Consider the following 7,914-nt stretch of genomic DNA (forward strand, 5'->3'; position numbering starts at 1 on the left):
TGATGTTTTCTATTTTAATACATAATATATCGAACCCGTTTTTTAAAAGTCTTTTGATTACATTATAACGTATATGTGATGCTCACATTGCATATTATGATTGGAATTTTTATTGCTGAAGAATCTTGCTTTCTCTTATCATGGCCTCTGTCGTGGTAATTGAAGCCTCTTGATCATCGAGGTCAGCAGAACTAATATATTTGCACATCGCGAAATCTTCGGTTGCGGCTATATCGAGCGACGCAGCTTGCTACGAAAAGGGGCGAGTTTGTAGCTTCGTCGCGGCGTAGGTACCTACAGATTCCAACTTCTGCGGATAGTTGGGCTTAAGGGTTTCAGGGAGAAACTAGCCTTGGGGTGACTGGAGGCTACGGATGATCGGGGCTGAAGCAAACCGTCGGAAGGAATGGGCGGCGCGGGAGCGAAGTGGATGGACGAGGGGCCCAAGGTGTAGGGTGTAGGGTGAAAGGTCGCTGCAGATCTCGGAAAGCGTAGCAACTCGGACCGCAAATTCCTTTACGGTGTTTAGTGTGCGGCGCATTCGCAGTTAGAAGCAAGGAATCGGCTCGTTTTCGCTAATAGGGCGCGTCCAACTTCGCGCCGAGCAACCCGCGCCGCTGAGCTTCTGTGATACTTCGAAGGGCGCGCGTTGTCCCAATTCTCCGCTACGTTTCCGAGATTTCCGTTTCGGGATTTCTATGTTTACCGCGCCGCCGGACACGCAAAGCTCCACCGAGACCGCTTGCGAATGCTTGCACATTGGTGGTTTATTTTCGCGAGTTTCGTTCATTTACACGTTTATATTATCGGTCATGCAGATATTCTTTCTCAGTTTTGAGTGTTATATCCATTGCAATAAAATGTGTCTATTTTTGTAATGTTAACGTTTAGGATTATATAATTTTTAGAATAACTTAACATTGTAGATTTTTTGAGTTGATTTAATTTAAGCTTAGTTTAAACCGCTTGATTAAAAATCATGAAATAATGTATTTTACAAATATTTCTAGATTTTTGAAATATAAATTTAAGATATTGCTAATGTGTGTGATAGTAACTTTACTATTAGCATATTCATTGCTTAATTTATTTCAATAATGCGACAATTTTTATTTATTTTAAGAAGCTAATGTTTAATAACGCAATTGTTGTTAGATGAACTACAAGTCTATATTAAAAATGTGATGATATCGGGATACTTATTCGACACGTTTATCAAATTTCGATACGGTCGCTTCATAATTTGGTCACTGTACAGGTGAGATTCGTGATGTGTTTTCCATCAGCGATCCTTAGTAGGGTGCTAGTGGAAATTAATGACCAGTCGCCACTCCCTCGCATCTAGGCGATATCTCGAAAAGAGAAAGAGGAGAGAGAGAGACATAGTATTACCGGATTGGACGCGACCGGTAATAAATAGATGATTGAACGTAGTCCCGGCGTCAGACGGCGGAAGGGATATGAAATTAATACAAGTCCTAGAGGCCTACCCTTGCAAGGCGTTTATACCTTCTCACGGAGGTATTTCTGGCATCCTTAAGCTCCTCGAGCGGAAGGACCCTTCGATGCGAATATCAAGGAAATTAGAGACGTTAGTAGGCTGGGCGCTGGCCTGAATTATCGACGCTTCGCCGGACAGTCGTATGGCACCGTCATCGGTATTTCGTGATTCGTCCCGGTGATCATTATATGTATCTGCGGCTTCTGTGCGATTTACAGAATGTGAAGGTATCGCATGCACTACGTAGTAAACACGGGTCTTTACGCGCCATGAGATTGCGTGTCGAACAAAAGACAGAAATTAAGGTGGATCTCGCGGAAAAGTAGGATCTCCCTAAAATTACCGCGCAGTAACGATGAATTATCACTCGCGAAAATTGCACTAAAGCGAATTAACCGAAGCGCCGCGAAATACTACGCTTTTGTAGCTCTACGTTCGTTCTTATTTTTCCTGGCGTGATAAAATCTATGGCAAAAGTTCGAAGGCTCTACGAGATTGAAAATGCGTCGGGCATGCGTAGCTTACGAACTACTGGAAGTTTATATGGGATAACTTTGCGGCAGGCTCACGAAATAGGATTGACATTATCGCTCTGAGTTCCGCTACTCATGCTGATTGGATGCGGAAAATCGATAGCTGCGTAACAGGTCCGTCTCGAAATCGAAAGTTCATTTTTATATAAATACATTATATTTTTTATGCAAATAATCGATTTTGAATGCCCGCAAGCATTGTGCTGTGTTAGCGTGTTGCAGAATATATATAGATATATATTTTATTGATGTGTTTTCAGATATCGCTCAATATTTTTATTCAGGTCAAATATAATTTAAAAAGATGAGCGCTGTTCTTGCATTCAACATAATGTACAGTTGAGTAGCAACGCGATTAAGATAATTCATTTGCATTAAAAAGAATACAGTCGTACTGTACATATTTTTATAGTAATAGAATAAAACAAATAGGTTGGTACTATATTATCATAAAATTTTATAATTATTTTTGTCAGAGTTTTGTTGGAGAGTTTACTCGATATTCTTCAATAATTCTGATCTTCAAACATTCCATTTTTACGTATGGAACGTTTGTTCAGACAGAATTATTGTGACGTACTTAGGAAATATTAAAGAAACTTGCATCTTCTTCAGTAACACCGATTGATCGTTACGATGGTCGAGAGTGGTTCGGTCAATAGTTGAGAATTTCGAGGGGTACCCTAACTGTGTTCAGAGCAGGGGCAAGAAAGATAACTTTGTAGAGAGGGTAAGACGTGGCTTGCTGGGGGTTGATTGGGCGACCCCTCACCACCCTTGCTGGCCCGGCAACGTCACCCTCCAGCATCCTGTTTTCTCTTCTCTATGATGAAAGCGATTTCATCCCTCCCGTATGCTTTCTAGAAAAATGGCCGACTAAATACAATTTGAAGGGGTCCGAGCAGTTCGATATAACGGCCGAACGATGAACAAAGCAAATATGGACCGTCTTGGACAAGTGTCACGAAAGATTTTCAATCTTTCTTAGAGAATATACGTTTGCAATATGATATGGCATTTTTATATATTAATAATCTTATGATATATTGAACGAAAGCATAACATATATTATTTTAGAAAATTGTTCCAAGCCTGAATATTGATATTAGTATTACAGTTTATATTATATATAAGAATTACATGATGATTACAATACTGATGTTGTAATATAAATAGTTTGTTTCAAAATATAAAAGAAAGCCGAAGAATAAAAAAATCTATGTTTTATACATATATTTCTATAGGTATTTCTATATAATTTTATACCATTCAATTGTCATTAAATTGCATGATATAAAAAAGTCGTTGTTGGTAATGATTTGAATAATCTTCTTCTTGAAAGGGCTGCGTAATGAACAAAAATTGCAGGGTCGGAATTAAGCCGAATGGTGGTTGTGGTTTAAAAGAGGATAAGGAAGCAAAAAAGGGTATAATAATAGTTATCGTTAAGAGACGAAATTGATTTTTATCTGACGAGAATAACGGTCAATAACACAGATTTAGAAGAATTGCAAAACACGTTGTTTAAGAAAAATAGGCTTTTGATATAAATTGGAAATCGAACGATAGTTATCTATAAAATTATCTTGCAATTCTGAATCGCGGCTTGATTACTTCATTAGTTATGATTATGTAAGATTGAAGAATAATAGAGAGAAAAGTATAAAAGAATATTCTGATTAATATGATTGAATATATAAGAAGAATAATATAAACGTGATAATGAAATTATAACAATAGACATATAAAAGTGATAAGTTTATAATAAGAATTCTAACAAATAAGAGATATAGATGAAAAATAATTTATTCAGTAATATAACTAAAATTAATTTATTTATTTATTAAATACATTAATAGTACACGAGCTATGAACTGTTTATAAAATTGTCCTGCAAAGAATAAAATTATTTGACGATTTTTCTGTGTTTTACAAGACATATAAAACTAAATATAACATACAAATTCATATAATAATCAATTATATCGAACATATTTGTGTTAAAATAATATATTTTTGTAATAAATTTACGCGAAAGAAATTTTTATTTTAAGAAGAGATTTTTATTTGGATATTATTAGATAAAATCGATTGAAGCAATTTCATATATATATAGAGATGTATCGAATTCTAATGCATACCGACTCGAAGCCGTTCTGTACTTGTACCGATTGTGAGAAGTTCGTGTTAAAGATAAAGTTTCGGCCTTGCAAACTTTAAGGAATACCGAGGTGCAGTCGTGCCGAAGCATCGAGATCTCTGGTAACAGAACAATAGTAGACGCCGGATTCCCTTCTTAGATAGTATCTATATCGTCGAGGGTGGTGAATGCAGGAAGGGTAACTACAACCCATTTGTGACCTTTATGAAAGTCCGTGCTTAGATCGTTTCGGGATGCCTACCATCTTACCAGCCATATTGAATTATGGTTATTACGAGATCCCGTACTTACGATACTTCCTACCCTTTGAAGTCACCGGAGTTTCAATTTCAGGCGTTTTTTTGCTTGCGGTCGAGGGAGCCGTTTGATGAAGAGAATTTGTACGTTCTTAGACTTTCGTACGTTTGACAGATTATAACTTTACGATACAAAGGTACCATTTCTTCACTGTGTTTATACACTTAACAAGAGAAGAAAATAAAATAAAATCGGGGATATTGAATGCGATTAGAAATATTGATGGTTTTTAATTTTTAATTTAATTTAATTTTATAACGATATAGAAAAGGAATATAACATTGGAGTTATATAACTGAAATTGACAAGGCCTCACGTTATATGGAATCTGTTTTACGTTAAACCCCCAGTTTATTTTGCATCGAAAGTTTTAATCTCTCTCAAAAAGCTGCGGGTTCTGTCTGATGATCTAATCGCGAATACCCGCGGGATTGAAATAATTTATACCCGACATCACACTCGTCATCTTGGGTGCTCGGTCAACGCGCGTGCTTATCTAACAAGTAAGAACTTACTGACTCGAGACGCGCGTCGCATGGGAGATTCCGTTCAATCACGATCTTCCGGTATTCCCGAAGGTGCGATTACTTGGCCAGGGATACATCGATGCAGACGTATCGCGCGATGCATCCCTCCGGCCTCTTCCTCCCTCCCGGCTCCGATATTCCGCGAGCTTCTTGCCACCCTCGGTCCCCCCCTCGCCACTTGCCGTCCACGCACCCCCGAATAACCTTAGTTACTTTGCTCGACTGTTAGGTACCCGAAGCCAGTGCGCTGCCGAAGTACGAAACTCCCGGCTCCTACGAGAGTCCTAGGTAATCACCGAACTTCGCCGCTCCCTCGGGAACGGGCAGCGGGGCCTCACCCCACGACTCCTATCCCGGCACCAGGAGCCGATATAACTTTGTTCCTAGGGGTGCAGTACCGCTTCACGAGCCAAGGCGACTCCATAGCCATAGCTCGCAGTGGATTTCCATTGCCTTGTGCGACTTGCATTATCATTGCTATGCGTATTCCGCGTCCTGAAGAAGACGTTTCACTCGAAAAAGATTTTGATTGCGGTGCTGCATCTATTTCTTTTTGTGAAATAATAAAAATCGGTTCTCTCTCTCTCTCTCTCTCTCTCTCTCTCTCTCTCTCGCCGTTATAAGTCTTTCAATCGATGTAATTTTAAATACAATATATCTTATTATACTTGCTTTATAATGGTATTTATAGCTATCCCGAAAGCGTTTGGAATTAAATTATTTTATTTTCTAGACTCTACGTTAGCGTTATGCCAAAATGAATTCGAAACTACCAAAATGAAAAGTAAATATTTCATTACTTTATAGACTATATAATTATAACATTGAATCTTAGAAACAACATATTAAGTTGCAATTTTTTTCTATTAATTGCTACATATACTAATTTGTTCTTGTAAAAGTTATAAATAATCAAATTAATATTTAAAAAAATGTATCTATTTTATATCAAAGTTTATCTAGTTTATTCACATCATAGTTTATCTAATCCATATCAAGAGTAATTAACAATACCTATAGATATCCTTTTCTTAAATAGGATCTCATGCAGTAATATTGGATTATCATATCTGTAAATCTATTTTAATAATTCTAAACAGAATTAGACAATTATCTCATAATTTTAGGCTGTACATATTTAAAATAATTGTGAATGACTATAGGAACAATAACATTTAATTAACAACAATATATACTTCTGTTTAATTTTAATAAAAAAAATTAAAATGTAAGTAATTTTTACCTTAATACAAAATTCAAAGGAGAGAAATTTGTTTGCGCGCAAGACCGATTTAATAACTTGTCACATAATTTTTTAAACGATCCTAAAGAGAGTTTAGTCAGTTTAGAGCTCGTCTTTGAAGACACTCGATTGAAGCGTTCTTGATAGAAAATGGTGACCTGTGCTTGTTACGACCGGTCTACGAATCTCGAGAATTTCACTCTTATCGCGGGTATTCTCGGCGAAGCGGGTCGATGAACAATAAGGCCGTTGGATGGATCCGCGTATCTCAACAATGGCGGCTTATTATCTCGAACAAAAGCAGAGTTATGCTTCCCCCTCGACGGAGGTGGATGCTGGTCATCCCCGAGAAAGACGACGACCGTAAGCCTACTAATGGATTCCTTCAGCGGCAGCTGTCGCCTTAAGATTGACCGACTTCAACTGAATTAATCTCGATGTCTGTGCCACGCCGTTTTCAGTAAATTACGGCCGCGAAGAAAGCATGCCCCTCTCGTTGCATCCCTAATAAAACTTGCACGAACTTGGCAGAAGACTGATAAGAATTTAAATTATAAAACACTTTAGTCATTGTACAAAATTACTTTATTAATTATTTTATTAATTAGATATTAATTATATAACATATTTTTGACACTTAATCTTTGACGACATTTTTGAAGTGTTTTTTATTCGAGACGACACTAATGACCTCACTGAAACTTGAGCGATAGAGATTAAGAATCTAATTTAATAGAAACTTTTGGAAGAAAACGCATTTGTTGATTAAACAAAGCAAATCATGTAACTTGTCCAACGATTTACTCAGAGATGGCGTATGGAGCCATTTTGCGAATTGCTCCAGCACGCAGAGAGAGAGAGGGTTAATTATTGATCGTAGATGCTGGCGCTTTGCTACAGCCATCTACGTAACTTGGGGGTAAGTTTCTGGTTTCTGTTCTCCGAACTGGTCGAAGAATTGGTCGGTAACTTACACGTATTTGTTTAATTAAAATGGTAATTCGCAGGATTTCAATCTTTTTTTATTTATAAACAAGCATTTATAAAAATATTCCTCGTTCCGATAAAGACACACAATTATTCTATGCACTTATTTATTTTAAAGCGTCTCAAGATAGATTAGAGTGTGAGAGTTGAAAATTCGAGTTTGAATCTGTAAAAAAGTTTGTTTCCAAAATATTATTTGCGTTTTCTGTAGCACTTTATATTTCTGTAGCACTCGCCACTGTGCGAATCGAATCCTGTCTTACTCCCGTCGCGATGCTTACTGATCTAACTACGGCTTGCCGCAAAGACCGATGAGAGATGAATCCTTCGCGAAGATGCGACTTTCCGAAACCAGTCTTTGCCCATTACCGGAATTAAGAGCTGGTCAGACGCGTTCGCTTCCGTAACGGACGAACTGGTCTGCGATTCGAGGTGCGCGCAGCATCGTGATGGACCAGAGTGGCGACCGGTTCGCACATTGCGCGGGAAAAGAATATCGGAGATTCAATTTGAGACCGGACATCGAGATGACCGACCGGTCCAGCAGATGTTACTTCAGCTGCCGGACTAGTATAGCGATTATTAAACGTAAACGAAATGAAAGAAAGGAGAAGAACGGGATGTGTGGATTTTGTGGGGTAAATTTTATCGTCATTCTTCTCGGA

This window comes from Temnothorax longispinosus, chromosome 9 (assembly GCF_030848805.1).
Source record: "Temnothorax longispinosus isolate EJ_2023e chromosome 9, Tlon_JGU_v1, whole genome shotgun sequence".
NCBI lineage: Eukaryota > Metazoa > Arthropoda > Insecta > Hymenoptera > Formicidae > Temnothorax > Temnothorax longispinosus.